This window comes from Canis lupus, chromosome 7, assembly GCF_011100685.1.
Source record: "Canis lupus familiaris isolate Mischka breed German Shepherd chromosome 7, alternate assembly UU_Cfam_GSD_1.0, whole genome shotgun sequence".
NCBI classification, from domain to species: domain Eukaryota; kingdom Metazoa; phylum Chordata; class Mammalia; order Carnivora; family Canidae; genus Canis; species Canis lupus.
This window is the reverse complement of record NC_049228.1, coordinates 36,960,492-36,979,952: the sequence shown is the minus strand read 5'-3', so window position 1 is coordinate 36,979,952 and position 19,461 is coordinate 36,960,492. Positions and strand designations below refer to the sequence as shown.

Below are 19,461 nucleotides of genomic sequence, written 5' to 3'. Positions count from 1 at the left end.
ATTGATTTCAATAATGAAGCATTCTTTTTTTTTTTTTTTAAGATTTACTTATTTATTTTTTAAAGATTTTATTTACTTATTCATGAGAGACAGAGAGGCAGAGACACAGGCAGAGGGAGAAGTAGGCTCCATGCAGGGAGCCTGAAGTGGGACTCAATCCTGGGTCTCCAGGATCAGGCCTTGGGCTGAAGGTGGCGCTAAACCACTGAGCTATCCGGGCTGCCCATAATGAAGCATTCTATAGCGAGCTTTGCTAGAGCACCTTAGGTAGAGTGATGAGTGCTGGATCTTTTTTTTTTCTTTAAAGATTTATTTATTTTATTTTAGTGAGAGAGCATGAAGTGGGGGAGGGGCAGAGAGAGGGAGACAAGCTGACTCCTCACCGAGTGCAGAGCCCTTGTTGGATTGATCCCAGGACCCCAAGATCTTAATCTGAGTGGAAGGCCTAGGAGTCAGAGAGGCTTTGTGAGATGAGCCACCCACGCGCCTCTGAGTGCTGGCTCTTTTAAAGAAATTTGGCTGCGAATAAGAAAAGAATAGGGGGCACCTGGGTGGCTCAGTGGTTGAGCGTCTGCCTTCAGCTCAAATCATGATCCTGGGATTGAGTCTTCACGGGCTCCCCATGGGGAGCCTTCTTCTCCCTCTGCCTATGTCTCTGCCTCTCTCTGCATCCCATGAATAAATAAATAATCTTAAAAAAAATGGGATGACAGAGGGATGTAGGTGGTTGGTTGGTTGTTGTAAAGAGATAGAAGCTTGGGAGTCAGTAATGATGCAGATTTAAAGATAGGTCAGGGAGAGGGTTATTAGTGAGTGAGGTGAAGTTTCTAAGAAGGTGAGAGCAAAGGAATTAACCTGAGTCCTGGGGTGGGCAGTTTTCCTCTGAGACTGTTGTGAGTTGTCCCACGAGCCAAGTGCAAAGTCCCCTGCCAGTAGAAGGGCCTCAATATGGAAGCACATATACATATGCCAGAGCGCGCGTAATACTACTTTGATGTCACAGTACCCTAATTTTTTTTCACAGTATCCTAATTTTTTAACTCACTTTCTGAAAAACAGCTTAAAAGAAATCACAGTTTAATACAAAACATACTGACCATGTGTACATTAAAGCATAGCCTTCTAGAAGCTCCAGGTGTTCTAAGGTGAGTACGTAGGTACATATAAATGAGGTAGAAGAAGTGAAACATTTGCTGTACAAGTTGCCAGTGTGCACCACTCAGAAGTGGCCTGCCAGTGCTGGGCCCTCGTGGACGAGACTGTCCACTAGGCTGTGGACCTATACTTTTCTTTGAGGGATATTCAGTATACTTCACGCTCCCTGTCCATGAGGACCTGCAAACGGGCCTCGTGATTCCTACCATGTGTGGAATGATGTCATACGCGATCTAGTTTGTCTGCAGTCCTCCTGCAGCACTGATGTTCCCACAGTGGAGGGACAGGTTGACCCACCAAGTGTGGTGACTTGTGATCATTGCCTGTGGTGGCCCTCTGTGATTTTGTCTGCAGGTTTTCTCAGCTCAGGCTTTAGTCATTAGTCTTAACACTTGTGGCCTGCCAAAATTATTTTCTTGAAAATAGCTATTGCCTTTTTTAACTTATTTTTTAAAGCTTTATTTATGTATTTATTTGAGAGAGAAAGAGAGAGAGAGAGAGAGAGAGAGAGAGAATGAGCAGGAGGGGCAGAGGAAGAGAGAGAATTGCAGGCAGACTCTGTTGAGTGTGGAGCCTAATGCAGGGCTCAATCCCAGGACCCTGAGATCATGACCTGAGGCAAAACCAAGAGTTGGACGCTCAACCAACTGTGCCACCCACATGCCCTTACTTAGTTTTTTTAAGCAGGCAGATACTCCCTACCTAATCTCCCTCTGCCATTTGCTCAGCTTATGGTGCTGAGCATAAGCTTTCTGTTGCAAAGACTTTTATTTCATTCTGGCCTGTTTCCCCTCCCACAGCTCTCATGTCCTAGTTCAACAGCTCTGCTCACAGTACTTTGAGGAAAACTTGTGATACACAAGGCCTTTAATTGTGTCACACAGTTGATTGCCGTGTATACCTACAAAAATTATATTGTGGTGTGCTGGAATGACTTAGTGTGTTGGAGCAGATTTTTATGAGCATATTTTTATATTTGCCCATATAGTGATCATATCTGCTGTAATATTGTAGGTTAAGATACAGATGTGCTGGATTGGTTTTGGGAAGTAGTAATGACTCCTTTACCACCTACCTGTATGAAAACCAAAGTCATTTTTTCCCAAGACCAATATTTCCTTCCTTCTATTGTAATTAGTTTTCTCATTCTGCAAGTTAACAATGTTAATAAATACTGAATAGTTGGCATGTTTTCTCAAGTATGAAAATAAGAGCTTATACTTAATGTGTAAATTACAGCTGAACATAGGTCCAGACATATGGTTATTAGTGTTGCTTAAATCACTGGGATTTCTTGTCAGTGTTGTCACAAATGTTCTCAAAGGGCTTTCAAATTTGCTTCCCTTTCTGTCCCCTGTAAATAAAATAAATACAGTTTTAAATGCATGATTTTCAAATTTATGTGGCTCTTTACCTGGAGGTTCATGTATAAACAGCAAAGACTAGTACTGAGAAGTCCAGATGCACTGGGCTTGCTTAGATGCCTCATGGTCTCTAAACATTTGGTCTAGTGTTTCTGGCAAAGAGCCAGCAGCAATTTATACTTTCCATGCAACTATTAGCTCATTCTCTCCCTTCTCAGACCATGGTCTGCAAAATGTACTCATAAGATACTGAATTTGAATTGCAAATTTCTGTGTGAATATTATTTTACAGTCAGGAAAGAAACCAATGGGGAACATTTCCCTAATTTGTTAGCAAGCTGTACACATAATTTGTAACTGATGCTCATTTTGACCATATAGTCATCAGTATTCTGCAGGATATGGAAATGCCAATATTCTCGAATCTTTCTTTTTTTTTAATTGAGATCACTTTATTAACCTACATATTTTCTATTTTTCTTAAATTAAAAGCCCGTTTAAGTGTACCATCACAAGATAACAAATGGTTTTTATTTTATACTGTGTAAAATTGCCTATTTCAAAGAAGTATATAATCTCAGAAATTTGTGTACTAATTATTACTTTCCTTTTGACGGCTTTGTAGTAAGCAGGTGGTAGAGTAGTTGAGATCAAGCTGTGAGTCAGTGCAGGAAATTATGATGACCGTGTGTGTGTGTGTGTGTGTGTGAGTGATTGAGTGTTCACTCCAGAATAATACTAGGTTTTTCTTCTCCGTCTGTGGAAGGGGAAAGAGAGTGAGAGAAAGAAAAATATAGGTTTTTGCTCCTCATTTTGTGAGGCATCTGTGCTTGTACTTCCGTTCTGCCAATTGTAGTATTGCTTATTGATATCAGGAGAACAAACCTCCAGACACAGGAGAGAAAAGCAGTGGAATGAAAGATCAGCGGGTGAGGATGGCCTTGCCAGAGTGTTAAAGTATCTGAGACTCTCACTCTTTAAATTAAAGTCAAAGCCAAGGCTTGAAGTTTCCTCTAAGCTCAGTTTTAAGGTTGGACAAGTTACTATTTTTATAGGTGCACTTCATGTGTAAAGAGACTTCTGTAGAGGAATCATGCCCACAGAGTTGATAATCTAAGAAATTAATCACATATTCTCCTTGATAGCTTTTACTCTCTCCCTTGACTAGTATCCTCTCTGTTCACATCCTAACATAGTTAACTTCACTGTCTCGCTTTTTCTCCTATAGTCAGGATCAGTCACCTAAGTTTTGAATATCATCCAAACATCCCTTAAATTATGGAGGAGCACATTCAGTCACCAAGATGGCTTCTTTCAGAGCCTTGTACTTAATCTTGCTAAGGTAGGGTTGTTTTCTCCCCATAGGCCCACACACATATTGTGATAAATATACAAGCGATTCTCAGGACACCTGGGTGGCTTAGTTGGTTACGTGCCTACCTTTGGCTCTGGTCAAAAACCCAGGGTCACCATCTCCCTTTGCCCCTCCCCTTGCTCATGCTCACTCTCTCTTGAAAATAAACAAACAAAATATTAAAAAAATGCAAGTGATTCTCACCATCTGCACTGATCATTTGGGAATTACTTTGAGCAGAGTGGCTCCCTGTATTTGTAATATTTGCAAATGGCTCCTACTTGAAAAAGCCTTCCATGTGTAACTCCTGATCTGGGTTACCCACAGTTATTGCTATGGATCCCTATTGGTGAGTTCATGGTTGCTACCGAGGGTCAAGTAAAAACCCCTTTTGCTATTAGCAGCTATGAATAACGACATGTTTACTGAGCATTTACTATGTACCACACACTGTGCTAAGCACTTTACTTGAATTATCTTATAAAATACCTGTTTGCAGTCATTGTCAGTGGGTGGCAGATTTGCACAAACCATCCAATCTGCAAAGAAAATATACTATTAAAGTATAATTTTCAAAATGTTAAAACCTAAATCTCATAGAAATACAGACTATAATGTCTATAATGTGTCAGTGATTTATTAACTTATTAACAAGGTAGCCAGTGAAGATTAATGGTGGTTCTAAGAGTGTTCTGGCATTAAATAACAATTTTGGACTAAGATTGGAGAGACAAAGCTGGTAATGTTCTGCAGGCAGTAAAACCAGGACTTTTGAGCTTTCCTTTCTGTGGGCCAGAAACCTACAAGTTAACCTATAGCTCCAAATGTCTGGACTCTAATGAGATAGTAAATAACAGCATCAAACCAGGGACATTATTCTAGAGTATTAAACCTTGGGCAAGCCCATTTTATGGTACCTAGTACCACACTGAAAGGGCATGTGGCTCTCTTTTCTCATGTTTTGGATAGTTTTGATAACAATGGCTTCTTTAAAAAATTTTATTTATTTATTTGACAGAGAGAGAGAAAGAAAAAGTGAGCTCAAGCAGAGGCGGGGTGGTGGGGCGGCAGGCAGAGGGAGAAGGAAAAGCAGATTCTCCGCTGAGCAGGGAGCCCAATGTGGGGCTCGATCCCAGCACCTTGGTATTATGACTAGAGCTGAAGGCAGCTGCTTAACCAACTGAGCCACCCAGGCGCCCCTCAAAATTTCATTTTTAAAATGAAGTATAGTTGACACATGGTGTGACAGTAGTTTCAGGTGTACGACAGTGACCCAACAACCCTATACATTATGTTCTGCTCACAAGTGTAGCTGCCATCCATCACCGTACAATGCTATTGTAATATCGTTGACTATACTCCCTGTGCTATGCCTTCTATGTCTGTAACTGGAAGCCCACACCCCCCAATCCCCTTTACCCACTCCGTCCATCCCCCTTTCCCTTCCACTCTGGCAACCATCAGTCCATTCTTTGGAACAGTGGCTTTTTTATAATATGTAACTGAGTTACTTTTCCTTCCAAGCCTCCACCTCAGGGGGGACAAGGAGGGGTGAAGGGGAGGAATGGGCAGGAGCCAACTCATGCTGTCTCTGTTCCTTCTGGTTTGATCTGTTTCTTTCATGTAGCTCAGCTTTCTTCAGGTAAATGCTCAACCTTTTTTGCATTTTCTCCTTCACTTGCTCTCATAGAGTGGGACCAAGTCTGTCTTCTCGTCTTTTTTTTTTTTTTTTTTTTACATTTTTATTTATTTATGATAGTCACAGAGAGAGAGAGAGAGAGAGAGAGAGAGAGAGAGAGAGAGAGGCAGAGGGAGAAGCAGGCTCCATGTACCGGGAGCCTGATGTGGGATTCGATCCCGGGGCTCCAGGATCGCGCCCTGGGCCAAAGGCAGGTGCCAAACCGCTGCGCCACCCAGGGATCCCATGTCTTCTCGTCTTTACTTGTATCTGTGCCAGGTGGTTTAGCTAGTCTGGTGAACTGGCCTTGCCTCTGTTCCTGTGATCACTCCACACTGGCCTCATTCTTCTACTTCCACTCATCCTTTCCATGTGTCCACATGACCCCCTGGATTACGGAAAAGCTCCAGATCCCCAGCACGTGGTACGTGCATGGCTGTAGGGGGCAAGGAGGCCACTGCTGGGTTTTACTTCCTGTTCTGTGTTGGTCATGGTTTTGAACCAAATGGGAGGCTTCACTTAAGAGCTGTTATTCTAAGACCAGGCTACGTATTAGAATCACCTAATGGCGCTTTATAAAAAAATGGCTAATGCCCAAAGACCTCATCCTAGACCAATCAGAATGTCTGGGGTGGGGCCAGGCAGTAGAATGTTCCAAAAGCTTCCCAGGTGATTTGAATATTTGGGTAGGCTCAGTGAGGTGGGTCATCACCAGTGCTGGGGTGCTTGTGCCTCCCTAAACCTTAATTGTTAAAACTGATGTTTAAGGGATTTAGAAAACACATTTTCTCCTGAAAAAAGGTGGGTTTTAAGAATGTGGTCTTGCTGTTGACTTAAAATAATGATTTCCAGGTGTCAAAACTTAATATCAAGTCTTTCTCTTTGTAGTTCTGTTTCAACAAACTTAAACATCACTTAGACAATTGGATGCCTTTGACAAAAAAACAGAGGCAGAGTCCAGGATAAGGAAACACAAAAAGAGCAAATCTGATTAATATATTTCAAGGATAATATTCTCATAACTTAGTGTTGTCTCCATGTTAGAAGTGTGGTAACAATGTGGAAAGGTTTAGTATAACTTGCTCAAGGTCAGTTGGGAAATGATGGAACTGGATTTCAAACCAGTTCACTCTGGGCCTGTTTGGATATGGAGGTCAGTTCTTCTGGCATCTTGACTTAAGAGATAGAATGTCAAATATGTTTTTAGAAAATATAAACTATTAAATAGTGATTAGAGTCATGGGCTCCTACTACAGAAGCCTTTAAACTTGTAATGAAATTGTAAAATGAAATCTTTAGCTCATCTGACCTAATTACTATTCAAAATACCATTTATATGAGAAAATGTATCTTAAGTTCAGGACAGTTGTAGACTTTAAATATCAAACTTTTGGAAATTGTTTTTATTAATATTTTATAACCTGTTAATATTCATGAAGTTCTAAAATGATTGCTGCTTTTTAAAATGTGGATTTTATTACCTTATATCTTGAGGTCAGATACTTTCCAAAGATAGGCAACTCCAATTTTATAATGAAAGTCAATGGAAGAAAATTTTTCCATTTGAATTTGGAAGAAGTTTGATTATCAAACATTTGTGAGGCTATAGATCTACTCGTTAGTTACAAATTTTGTGTCTGGTATGTGCCAGGCATGATGCTAGGTGCTGAATATATAAAGACGAACAAAAACAGTGTCCTTTATTCACAGTTGTTTTGGTAAGCTATTAATTACTACATACAAATTTCTAACATAAAGATTTTTTTTCAGACATTCAGGGAATTGATAGTAATCAAGCACTGATTTTCTCAGAATGTGAGAACTGACCTTGTGTCATCCATAGAAGTTTACCTTGAGTGAAAACTTGGGAGGAATAATTTATATAGCAAATTTCATGTAAATTTCAACTTCTCAAGACTGTGGAAAATATTTGCTGGTAAGAGGCAGGGTTTGTCATTGTCACATTAAAGACAGGTGCTGGCAAGTGCCACAAAGCAAGATTTTATTAATATCCTTTATTAAGATTTTTTTGTGTGGAGTGGAGGCTTTGCTTTAGGTTCAGAAACCTTTAGGTTCTATCCTCAGGGGATAGAAGTTGTGTGCACATTTCATGAGGGGGTTGGAATTTACCTTGTAGACCAGGTGGTCCTGGGAAGGTGGGTGTGTAAGTGCTGGTCACAGGCAGGCTGAGCCTCTGAGCCTGCACCTTCTTTGTTCTGCCGTTGTGATGCAGTAGCAGATGCTGGATGCAGAAGGACTGCAGTACTGGCCTGTTAGGAAATCCTAATCAAACGGCCAAAGGAGTGCTGATGTACAGTATCTGACAGCCTTGTACATGTGAGCCACCTGTTCACCAGCACATTTCACACTGGCTCCAAAGAAGCCATTCAGGCTATAGATGATGTGGGACACACCTCTGTTAGGAGGATGTCACATCTAAGAGATATTCATAGTCTTGTTTTTCCAGAGTTACTTACAGTGTTTCATTTTCGTGCAGTTTACTATTTTACTTAAATACTGATGTGTAAAATTTAAACACTTAATTGGATTTAAAATACCTCCTTTTGTTATATTTTAATCAACAATTGGAAGCAGAATGTTATGAATGGCGTATCTGAAGGCTATACGTAGGTCACAGTTGTCCTGGGGTCTGAAATCTGGAATGTGCTTTGGTCTTTGCTTATGGTTGTGTAGTGTGAAGAGTAGGAGATATAAATTTTGAAGATGTAGCAAGCAGGGATCCTGGTAGATTCTGTGAGGGCTCCAAGTTCTATGCACAAACAGTCTTGTGCTTTTGATGTCACAGGTTTGGCAACGAGATTCTTTTCTGTTCCACAGAAGCAAGTGTCCTTAAGGGACCAGGGTACCAGAATGTTTGAAATTTGGCTCATACTGGCTAATTTGAGATCTCTGGTTACCAAAATAAGGCATATACAAGGACACAAGTATATATGAACAGGATCACCATTTATATATGAGCAAAGGAAGCTTTCCTGGTGCTGATTGTCGGCAGGAAAGGAAAAGGATGGAAAGAAGGCAAGATAGACTCCTTGAGCATACTGGAAGTTCAGTCCAGCTAGGGTAAGGATTCTGAGGGCCTATGTTTTTGTCCAGGTTGAAAGTTGAGGGCAAGGCTTAGGAGAGAAGTCCTGTGGGGTTAATGTTCATTGCACACAGATGTTCCAGATAGTAGGTTGAGCCATTTGCTTATAATAGCTTGGTTAAAAAAAAAAATAGCTTGGTTTTACAATCCAAGTCATCTTATTATATTTGATTTAGAAAGGTAGGTGCCTTGGCCAAGATTACTGCTGCAGTCTGAACCCAGAGCCCAGAAGCCTGACCACTGTTTTATTTTCTATGGGGCTACATGTTTCCTCAGTAAACTTGAGATTTTTAAGGAGACCATTGTTGAGCAGAAGAATCCTATTTTCCCTGTCATGCGCTCCTGTGTCAGGAAAGGTGTAGGAAGAGGTTAAGTTCCAGTCTCTCTTAAGGAATGAATTGGAGCTATGGTTTGCTGGAGGGTGGGAGGACATAGAAAGTATTGACAGTCCTAAGACTCTGGGGTATTTCATTCTTGTCTGGAGAGAGAGGTTGGAGCTTCAGTTTTACCTGACTTCAGAATCACACAAACCAGAACCATTTACAATATTTTCTAGGCAGTTTTTGTGGACTGTTTAGTTATTTTAGTCACGAATACATTTTCACCATTTTCCCCCATAACATATGTTGAAGCAGAAGTCTCATCTGCTGGAAGCACTATTAAAAGTGCTTACATAACAATAATGTTGATACAAAAGATAATTTGTAACCAAACAGAGAAGTTTAACCACTGTACTTCATTTATCTTCATCTGTCTGGAATGCATGAAAAGAAATATTAAAAAATAAGGGGAAGTGAGAAAAAGAAAAATGGATTAGCTCTTTGGGAAACATAAAAAATATGGTTGGGTGGGGCATCTGGGTGGCTCAGTCATTTAAGCATCCGACTTGGTTTCGGCTCAGGTCGTGATCTCAGGGTCGTGAAATCAAGACCCCCGGTGGGCTCTGCACTCAATGCAGAGTCTGCTTAGGATTCTCTCCCTCTGCCCCTCCCCTATCTCTTAAAGAGATAAATAAAATATAAATTTAAAAAAATTTCTATACTTTATTTATTTTCATGATTTTCTTCTTTCTTTTCTTCATTTCTCTTAATTGGTTTCAGGTTCTGGTAGCATCCAGCACCTGTGTGTGTCATCCTCTGATGTAGGAGTTCTTTTCCTATTTGCCTTTTAACTGACTAGTGTTAAGCTTTGTTTCCATAGCATTCTATTTACTCATATCTAGAGGCTTCTTTTTTCCTGAATGTCTGTGTTCAGGAATCAAAACTTCTTTCTTTTTATTTCCCTCCACTACTTTTTCAGTGCTTAAGCACACACCGGTCATGCACATAGTATGCAGTTAGAAGGCACATTCACGTGGTGATATATCCATTCATATATTCTGCTGACACATTTTGAGTACCCTTTATGTGCCAAGTATTGGGTATGTGCTAGCTTCTCAGGATACAAAGAGGGCAATGATATAATCCCATGTTCTTAAAACACTCTCTTATAGAAGGGAAATGTCTGTTTAAAAGAAAAACATTGTAGTGTATTACGATCAATATTAGAATAGAGCTTTCTTCATCCATGAACTAAACATAAAAATACCCATCTCATAGAGTTACAACTGGGGTTATAAATGTATAATGTCTGGAAAGCACCAAGCCATAGGTCATCAGCAAATGGCAGCCATTATTATCCATGAAGTATAGTGGATTCATAAAAATGAAAGAGATCGAATTTCCCTGCCGGTTTAGTAAAGAATCTCAAGTGAACCCAGGAGGCAGGATATGCCACCATCTTCACGGTAGCTCTGATTCCTTCTTACCTTTCTGGTACCCAATTGTGAGGTAGAGTTTAATTCTGAAATGTATCTCTTCAAGGACTCCTAAGTGTCTGTGAATTCCTAGAGGGCAGGTGATTTCATTCTAAGTATCTTTTCTTCTCTGTGGTCTTTCTGAAACCTGTAAGTGAAGGTGGCTCAGTTGGTTGAGCATCCAACTTTTGATTTTGGCTCAGGTCATGATCTCAGGTTTATAGGATCGAGCCCCAAGTAGGGGTCCATGGTGGTGGGGAGGCTGCTTGGAATTCTGTCTCCCTGTGTCCCCACCCTGGCTCCACCACTCTTGTGCACTTCTCTCTCTTAAAACCTGTAAACGTGTGTTGATTGAATTCATGTGTAGAATAGATAGATAGGCTCTAGAAAACACCTCTGTGGGATATTAGTGTGAATTTAATTGCTAGATCTTTGCAAGTATAATAGCCAAAGCTCTGAGGAAGAGAGGCATCCTTCCACTTGCAATGGTGGGACTGATTGTCTTTTTCCTAGGCCATGTGTTTGACAACAAGGACTGATCAAATGCAGGTTCAACTATGGGATGTGATTAGGTGTTGCACTATGTGATAAGTGCAGAAACAGAAGAGGAGACCAGCAGGGGTCAGTTTAATACCAGCTTAAATTGCAAGCACAGTATGTGTTCCTTCTGTGTAAAGTGGAATGAAAATATAAACAAAAATATAGTCCAAATGTCATCTTTTTTATTTCGAGCTATAGCAAAGAATTGCCAAAAATTTAGGTAACAATCTTCAACCATTTTTGTTGGATGATAAAGACTACTAATGAGATAGATTATGAAAAGCAGGTAGTTTAGCTGTCCTCTAACAGGGCAGCATAGGACTTTCAGCCAAACTTATTTTCCTCGCCAACTGTTTTGTATTGATACTCTCTAGAAGATGCCTGGAAATATGATGTGTATTTATTTGATCTTAGTTACTTGGTGAGCTTTTTATAACATAGTACTTTAATCTGTGACTCCCCCCTTTTTTTGCTGGCTAGCTATAAACTAGCACTAGTCATAGCTTGCATATGAAATGTCAGTATTTCAGAGTTACGTTTATAATAAGAAATAGGACATGAAATGATTATTCCTGGGCACTACATTTTAAATAAAATAACAAAGGAATATGTATAGAATGGCAGCAGGTTATCTTCGAGGACTACAATGGACTTTTCTTTGCAACCTAGATGTATGGGGTTGACATTTATAAAATGAGGTTCCCAAATGCTGAGAACACAAGGTATGTTAAAACTCAGAGTCCTGCAGGCTGATCTTAGGTATTGAGAATAAGTGCTCTTAGCAGATGGAATAGTTTTTTAGATGCTTGGGTTTAATATTCCCCCCACCCCCACCAGCCCAGTAGTGGCTCCTTGTAACTTACTGTAACTACTGGACTACAGATTCTTATGTTGAGACTGGAGAATGATGGACTGTTTGGCCTGGAAGACACTCTACTGGTTATAAGTCACTCGTTTGATGGCAGGCTGTGTGATGCATCATGGGCAGGGCTGTTGCTGGCAAAGTACTTCCGACATCCTACATTGTTCTTTATCCATGTCACCCACACTGTCTTTTTCCCTCCATCTTGTATGCTTGCCTGTTCATTATTCGACATATTTGAGTTTCATGCTAAATGTATTGGAGCCCTGGAGGACCTGCCTTTGTCTCACATTATATGTCTTTAGTTGTAAAACAGAACTCCATGCACAAAATGACTGGTTACAGCAGGCTTCCACCTGGACTTTAAGTGGCTTTTTGGGATTGTCATGAGCCATGTCCACCAGGGCTAGGGCCAAGAGAGTGTGTGGCTCTTCGGAAGGGGATAGGGCACTGGCTTGAAAGGACAGTAGGTAAATCCTACTCCTTGCAGTGTTCTTGGGATGATCGTGAGGTCTAGTGATCCATGTGTGTTAGCACTTCAAGGCTTGGAGATGCTAGACTCTTATGGAAGGGCACAGGGCAGCATTACTTACTCACCTAAGAGGTAGTTATATGTCTGGACAACAGACAGGCAGCTCTGCCTAGCACTTGTGTGATGAGAAAGCCTGCTTTGTTGGGTGCATTAAGGTTCTTTCTTTTTAACCATTTAATTATCTCCTCTGTCTGTATTAACTGTCTATTTTTTTAAAAAATTTTATTTATTTATGATAGTCACCCACAGAGAGAGAGAGAGAGAGAGAGAGAGAGGCAGAGACACAGGCAGAGAGAGAAGCAGGCTCCATGCACCGGGAGCCCGACGTGGGATTCGATCCCGGGTCTCCAGGATCACGCCCTGGGCCAAAGGCAGGTGCCAAACCGCTGCGCCACCCAGGGACCCCTTAACTGTCTATTTTGAGTGACAAATGCCCACAAACTTACTGGCTTAAAACAACATATATTTATTGTATCTTACAGTTTTGGTGATTCTAATAGTTAATTTACTTCCATATTATCTAAATTTTACCTCTGATACGTTCTTCCTTTGGTTTTATTATTCTAAGTTTCACACCTATCTGAGCTTCTTATAATGCCTCTTTTCTTTTCTCTTTTCTTTTCTCTTCTTTCTTTTCTTTTCTTTTCTTTTCTTTTCTTTTCTTTTCTTTTCTTTTCTTTTCTTTTTTTTCTCTTTTTTCCTTTCCTTTCCTTTCCTTTCCTTTCCTTTCCTTTCCTTTCCTTTCCTTTCCTTTCCTTTCCTTTCCTTTCCTTTCCTTTTCTTTCTTTTCTTTTCTTCCTTTTCTTTTTCTGGAAGGAACAGAGGACTATAGTTCCTTGCTCTCAAAAACAAAACAAAACAAAACAAAAACAACCCACTAATGTGAGCACATTGACATTCAACCCAGGGTTTCATCCTGGGGCTGTTGCTTCAAATGTTACTGGATGCTGAGTCCCCCATTCTCCAAATGTGTCTGTTTATTTTTTGTTTAAAAATAACTAAATTAGGCCTAATAGTTTATTTTTGCTTTTGTTTCTCTTGCCTTAGGAGACATATCCAGAAAAATGTTGCAATGGCTGATGTCAGAGAAATTACTCCCTGTGCTCTCTTCTAGGATTTTTATGGTTTCAGATCTCACATTTAGGTTTTTAATCCATTTTGAGTTTGTTTTGTGTACAGTGTTAGAAAGTGGTCCAGTTTCATTCTCTCACATGTAGCTGTCCAGTTCCCAGCACCATTTATTAAAAAGACTATTGTATTAAAAAGACTATCTATTCTCATTGTATATTCTTGCCTCCTTTGTCATAGACTAATTGACCTTATAATGATGGGCTTATTTCTGGCCTCTCTTCTGTTTTTGTGTGAGTACCATATGGTTTTGATTACTACAGGTCTGTAGTATGTCTTGAAATCTGGGATTATGATACCTCCACTTTGTACTTCTTTCTCAGGATTGCTTTGGGTGTTCAGAGTCTTTTGTGATTCCATACACATTTTAGTATCATTTATTCTAGTTTTGTGAAAAACGATTTTGGGATTTTGATAGGCATTGCACTGAATGTATAGATTGTTTTGGGTAATTAATTCTCCCAGTCCATGAGCATGGAATATATACTTCCATTTGTTTGTGTACTCTTCAATATAACATTAACATCACAATATTAAAAGGATTAAAGTCTTATAATGATAACAGAGAAATCATTCAATTTACTATTTATTGAGTTGTTAATAGGTGCTACTGTCACATTAAGTATACCTAGTAAGTAGAGAGGAAGATCTGGAAAGGGTGATATCCATCAAACAGCAAACAGAGGGAACTAGGAGGCTTCTGGAGAGAGCTAGGATTTACCCCTGGGCCTTCAGGGTGTGCTTCAGATTGGTACACAGTGGGATGTAGCAGCATAGACAAAGGGAAGGTTTTATTAATTAGGTACAGACAATATAGTTATTCTTCTTTTTTTAAGATTTTATTTATTTATTTGTGAGAGAGAGAGAGAGAGAGAGAGGCAGGCAGAGACACAGGCAGAGGGAGAAGCAGGCTTCATGCAGGGAGCCCAACGTGGGACTCAATCCCGGGTCTCCAGGATCATGCCCTGGACTGAAGGCGGTGCTAAACCACTGAGCAACCAGAGCTGCTCAACATAGTTGTTCTTTATTGATTCTAATGTAGTAAAGAGAATTCGTGCATTTTTATTCTTCAGCTACTCCAAATTAACAAGTTATCTCACCAGCGGTGATGATTAAAATTTGGACCATTTTATTGATATGATTCTCAGTTGATAATTGCTATTTTATTAAATATGGGAGAAATGACAGAGAAAGAGAAACTTAAAAACCCCAAGGTATCTGGAGAGCAATCCAAGTGTGTGTTATTTTATATCACCTTACCCCTGGGAATGGTGAGTATATGAGGCCTGTCCTCTTGTTAACCAAAGACAAAGGATCTTGCTCCTTTAGGGGCCGACAGGACAAGGAAGAGGGACCTTGGGCTTGGGCCGAGGATATAGTCTGTTGAACTGAGGAGCCAGAAGAGAACTTACTAAAAGCCTACTTTCAGTTCACTTAGTATTCTTGTGCCTGCAACTCTGTGCTCAGCTGTGTGAGGTGCAGTCTCTGCCTTGGGTTTACAGTCCAGGAAGAGTATCTCAGTCCTTGTAAGAGATACAGAAAAAAAAAATGGTTTGAAGATATATGGGCATAGCTTCTGGTTGGATCGTGAGGAGAATTTGAGATGGCTTAGAAGCCTGTGACATTGGAGCTGTTTTTTTTTTTTTTTAAGATTTTTACTCATTTTGGAGAGAGAGAGAAAGAGATCATGGAGAAGGGAGTAGGGCAGAGGGAGAGCAAGAGACAGTCCCAAGCGGACTCTGTAGTGAGCTCAGGGCGCAACACTGGGCTTCATCTCATGATCCCAAGACCAAGACCTGAGCAGAAACAAGAGCCAGATGCTCAACCAGCTGAGCCATCTGGGCACCCCTGGAGCTCATTCTTAGACAGTGAGGGAGATTTCCACAGACCAGAGAGGAGACTTTCTCATGTCAACAGCGAGTTCTTTGGTTAAGAGCTCTCTCTTTCTGTAGACCAGGAGCAGTTTGCTGGCATTTGAGAAGTGTGCACAATGAAAATACGAGAATATTTCCCCAAAGCATTATTCATGCTTTAGGGATTTGCCCACGGACTGGAAATAATCAAATAACAAAACATAATTTTTTCTACTTTCAGATGTGGGTCCTGAATATGTATTTGCAGCTGCTTTATCAACTGATAAAATTTCAGTTCATCAGCTTCAGTTCATATGTTAATACATGATTATTAGCTTTGTTAAATTATCTAGGTATATTTATAATTGTGATCCTCCTTCTCCCTTTGGCCAAGTATATACTCAGTAATCTCTAGCCTGGTTTGGATTTAGGCTATGCAAATTTATTTTAATATTGTCTTATTCTGTCTTTAAAAGGCAGGCAAATATTCTGATAAAAGGTTGCAAAGTGAGTTGTGTATTATTTAGTGCTAAATACATATTTCTGTAACTTTGGGGCAAGACATTTGTGAGATTCATAAAATTGAATATTACTATTCATAAATAAAATTGCCCCTAGAGTCATTTAATGGAAGAGAATTAAGAAACCATAGAAAATGAATGAGAAAAGGAAAATATTATTTTCTGCAATTTATATTGTTTACTTGGGATTTTACTCTAGTTTGAATTTTCACTTAAAAGGATATTTTATTTTTCTCATTACTTTTTCAGAGACTAATATAATATTCTCCTTACATGAAATAAAATTGTTTGTAAAGGTTTTGAGTCACAGTAAAATTATTTAACAAGAATTTATTGAATAATACCGTTTCAGGTCCTTTTTTGGACACAGATGAATAAGTGATATTTCCTGTCTTCATGGACTTTATTATCGGCATACAAAGACTTACTATAAAGATTAGTTCTCCAGGAGTAGTGTGAACAAGATAGTTTGGGGATGCAGCAGACGGAAGTGTTAATTCTGTTAAGATGGTTTGGAAATGGCATTTGCACTGGTCCTTGCAGGATGAACATGACATTGCCTGATGGAGAAGAGAAGATAGGTTGAAAGGGAAAGGTATGGCATTCCTGGTAGAGGTCTTCCCCTGCCCTTAAAAAAAAAGAAAGCTGAGTTTTTTAGGGATCATAGCTTTGCTATATGGTGAGCAAAAAGTTGATCAGATGCCCATTGTAGATGGAACAGCTGGTAAAAGGGGCTTGTATGATCCCCTGTGGAAATGAGATGTTCAGCACACAGAAGGACTTGAAACAGCTTGAGGTGTCTTGAGAAACTAGCTCAAAATTTTAAGGAGGTAGTCAGTTGCATGTGCTTTTTTATAAATAGCCCATGTGTGGACCTTGAGAGTTAACATTGGTGAGACTGGCTAATGTAGGACAGAAGGGTCTCAAACCCAATACCTTTGGGAGTATTTCTCCCAAATGGAAGTAATTCTCAGGTACTTTCACATAATCCTACTTAAAAAGTAAGCACTGTGGGAGTATTTTCTGTTGATCCTTTGGTTCATCGAGATGTCCCTGTGGGAGAAGGCTTATCTCAGCTGGACAATAACTCATTTATTAAGATATGTGACGGTCATTAAAGGCCACCATGTTTCTTCCTCCTGCTTACTTGCTGGCTTTTCATTGTTATCGTGTTTATATTGAGGCTTGCTGACATGCAAAATCCCAAGACCTATCATCTTTGAAGGATGTGTTCATTCCGTAATCCCCATCACCTGTTTTGCCCATTCCCTGACCCCTTCCCCTCTGGTGCCCATCAGTTTGTTCTCTAGAGTTGAGAGTCTGTTTCTTGACTTGTTCTGAAACGTTTTTTTTTAAATACTCAGATTTATCACTACATTTTGGATTTGCTCATGCCTTTGGAAGAAATTGATATTTTCTTTTTAAAAGGAAAAGGCATAATTTGTTGAGGGAGTATAGAATCATATAGAAGGAACTTAGCAATTTTCCCACTTTTACTATTATATCATCAGCAGTTAGTGTGAATGGTAATAGGAAAAGTGTGTGTGTGTGTGTGTGTGTGTGTGTGTGTGTGTTAAGCAGGATGTTGTTAAGATAAACAAATAAGGTGATTTTTCTGGAATCGCACATTATGGAGATCTGCATTCAGGAGCAGGCATTTTGCTGCATACTGAGAAGCTTTAAAGGTTAGAGAATAGGAGGGTGACCAGTGTCTTACCTGCTGTACCCCGTAGGCACCAAGACTGTACCCCTTCCCTACTTCTTCCTCCAACATAAAGTCGATATTTAATAAGCCCTAGTAGTGAGCTGGGCATGTACTAAATATTTTACATATGCCATGTCATCCTCACAATGATCTCTGAAGTGGGTACTAGAAGAGATTGTAATTCTATATGCACTTTACAACATAGGAAGAGAAGTTCAAAAAGTAAAGTAACTTCCTCAAGACAAGGCAGCTTAGAAATGGTAGAGGTGGCATTTAAACTCTTCTGTGTCTGACCATAAAGTAATCCATGCATTGATCTTTTTTTTTTTTTTTAAGATTTTTTTTGAGGCAGAGAAAGAGAAAATTCCTACATACAAGCAGAGAGGGAGGGGCAGAGGAAGAAGTAGAAACAGGCTCCCTGCTCAGGTGAGGCTCCCTGAGGCTGGGGTCAATCCCAGCACCCTGACAACATCACCTGAGCTTGAAATCAATAGTAGGATGTCCAGCCTACTGAGCCACCCAGGTGCCCCTCCATGCATTAATCTTTATATTACATAGCTTTCTTATTTTCCATTTTTGGCATATACTCTGCATTATGCCTTGAGTCTGTGAAAAATCATTAGAAGTCCATACTCACATGATGTTTGCAGTCGAATGGGTATTCCAATCACACACTCCTGAAATAATTAGATTTTGTGTGGTAGTTTATTTACACACTAGGTTGAGTGAAATATGCATGATGCACATACCGTTCTGTACTTTGTCTCTATAATTGTATGAGTTTGAGGTGTAGGTATTTGCCACCTGATATGGGTTTCCTGGATGCCCGTAATCAGTGAAATAATTTACCTTTTAAAAAATAATTAAAAAAAATATATGTTTTAGTGTTGAATCACAAGATGTTTTAAGATAATATAATAGGGGCCAAATAGCTATTTAAATGTTCATTTTGTGGAGAAAAGTAACTTACTTAGTTAAGCAAACAGTTCAATGGACCTTCTTCACAGAGATCTTGCTGTGGACTTGGAAGTGTCCTGGAGTCAGGGACTGGCTGTGTGTGCAGTAAAAAGAAATAGACATGGAAGGTGGACACTGTGCTGAGCACAGGGCCTGGCACATACAGAAAGTTCTAAGGAAATATTTATTAACTGAAAGGAAGAATAAAGTTGAAATTGTGGCCTATTTCAGTATATGTGCTGCCGAAGCGAGCACTGTGGCCTATTTCAACTGGTCAAATTGGTCAATGCCTCCAAGTTTGTTTCTTCATCTGACATAAAGGGTAGTAAAATCCACATCAGAGGTATGTTGTCAAGATTAAATGAGTTAAAATATGAGAATATGTCCAGGACTGTGCCTGGCACATATTAGATAGTTAATCATTGTTAGTCAAATAGTGTTAAATAAATAACACATTATCCCTGTTCTCAAGGAGTGTTAAAGGTTAGGACTGGTGATTCTTCTGTGCTGTTGAGGTTGGACTTCACTTGTCATATTCCTATATTTGCTTTCAAATACTGTCTGAGCTTCAGTGATCATCCAAAGGGTTTTTGGACTGTAAGAAGAAAATACACATATACAAACAAACACACCCAGCCACTCCCCAGGTTCTGCACTCCTATCTCATTCTTCTCCTTTTGTTCTAGGAGTTCACACACTATTGCTTAATACCATCAAGTCGTTTTACATTTAGATGCCCTCTGTAATAGCATGAGAACATGGGAAATGAGCAGACGCAGCAGAATTATATTACCGGATAAAACTTTGAATACAGAAGGAGATGTATAGGTATTGAAATTTCAACAGCTAATTTTTCACTCAGTTCTGCAAACAATGTGGTTCCTATAAATAGATTTATTGCATTTTTCTTTCCT

The 19,461-nt window shown here is 39.7% G+C and overlaps 1 protein-coding gene and 1 long non-coding RNA gene across 5 annotated transcripts in view; one reads left to right on the top strand and one right to left on the bottom strand.

Moving 5' to 3' along the window:
- SMYD3 (SET and MYND domain containing 3) overlaps positions 1 to 19,461 on the top strand; it is a 686,417-nt gene that overhangs the window by 219,861 nt on the left and 447,095 nt on the right. Inside the window, exon 1 of one of the 4 annotated variants that reach the window (XM_038542775.1) lies at positions 8,378 to 8,632. The exons of the other annotated variants lie outside the window; for them this stretch is intronic. The gene's annotated coding sequence lies outside the window, so the exon portion shown is untranslated. Of the gene's footprint in view, positions 1 to 8,377; positions 8,633 to 19,461 lie in introns of those variants that run through there. 4 annotated transcript variants of the gene reach the window in all.
- Positions 1,715 to 8,304, bottom strand: LOC111096708. The gene is made up of 3 exons (XR_005362251.1): positions 7,682 to 8,304; positions 4,363 to 4,412; positions 1,715 to 2,509 (listed from the first exon to the last, which is right to left on the bottom strand). It is a non-coding gene; the product is annotated as an uncharacterized LOC111096708 (long non-coding RNA).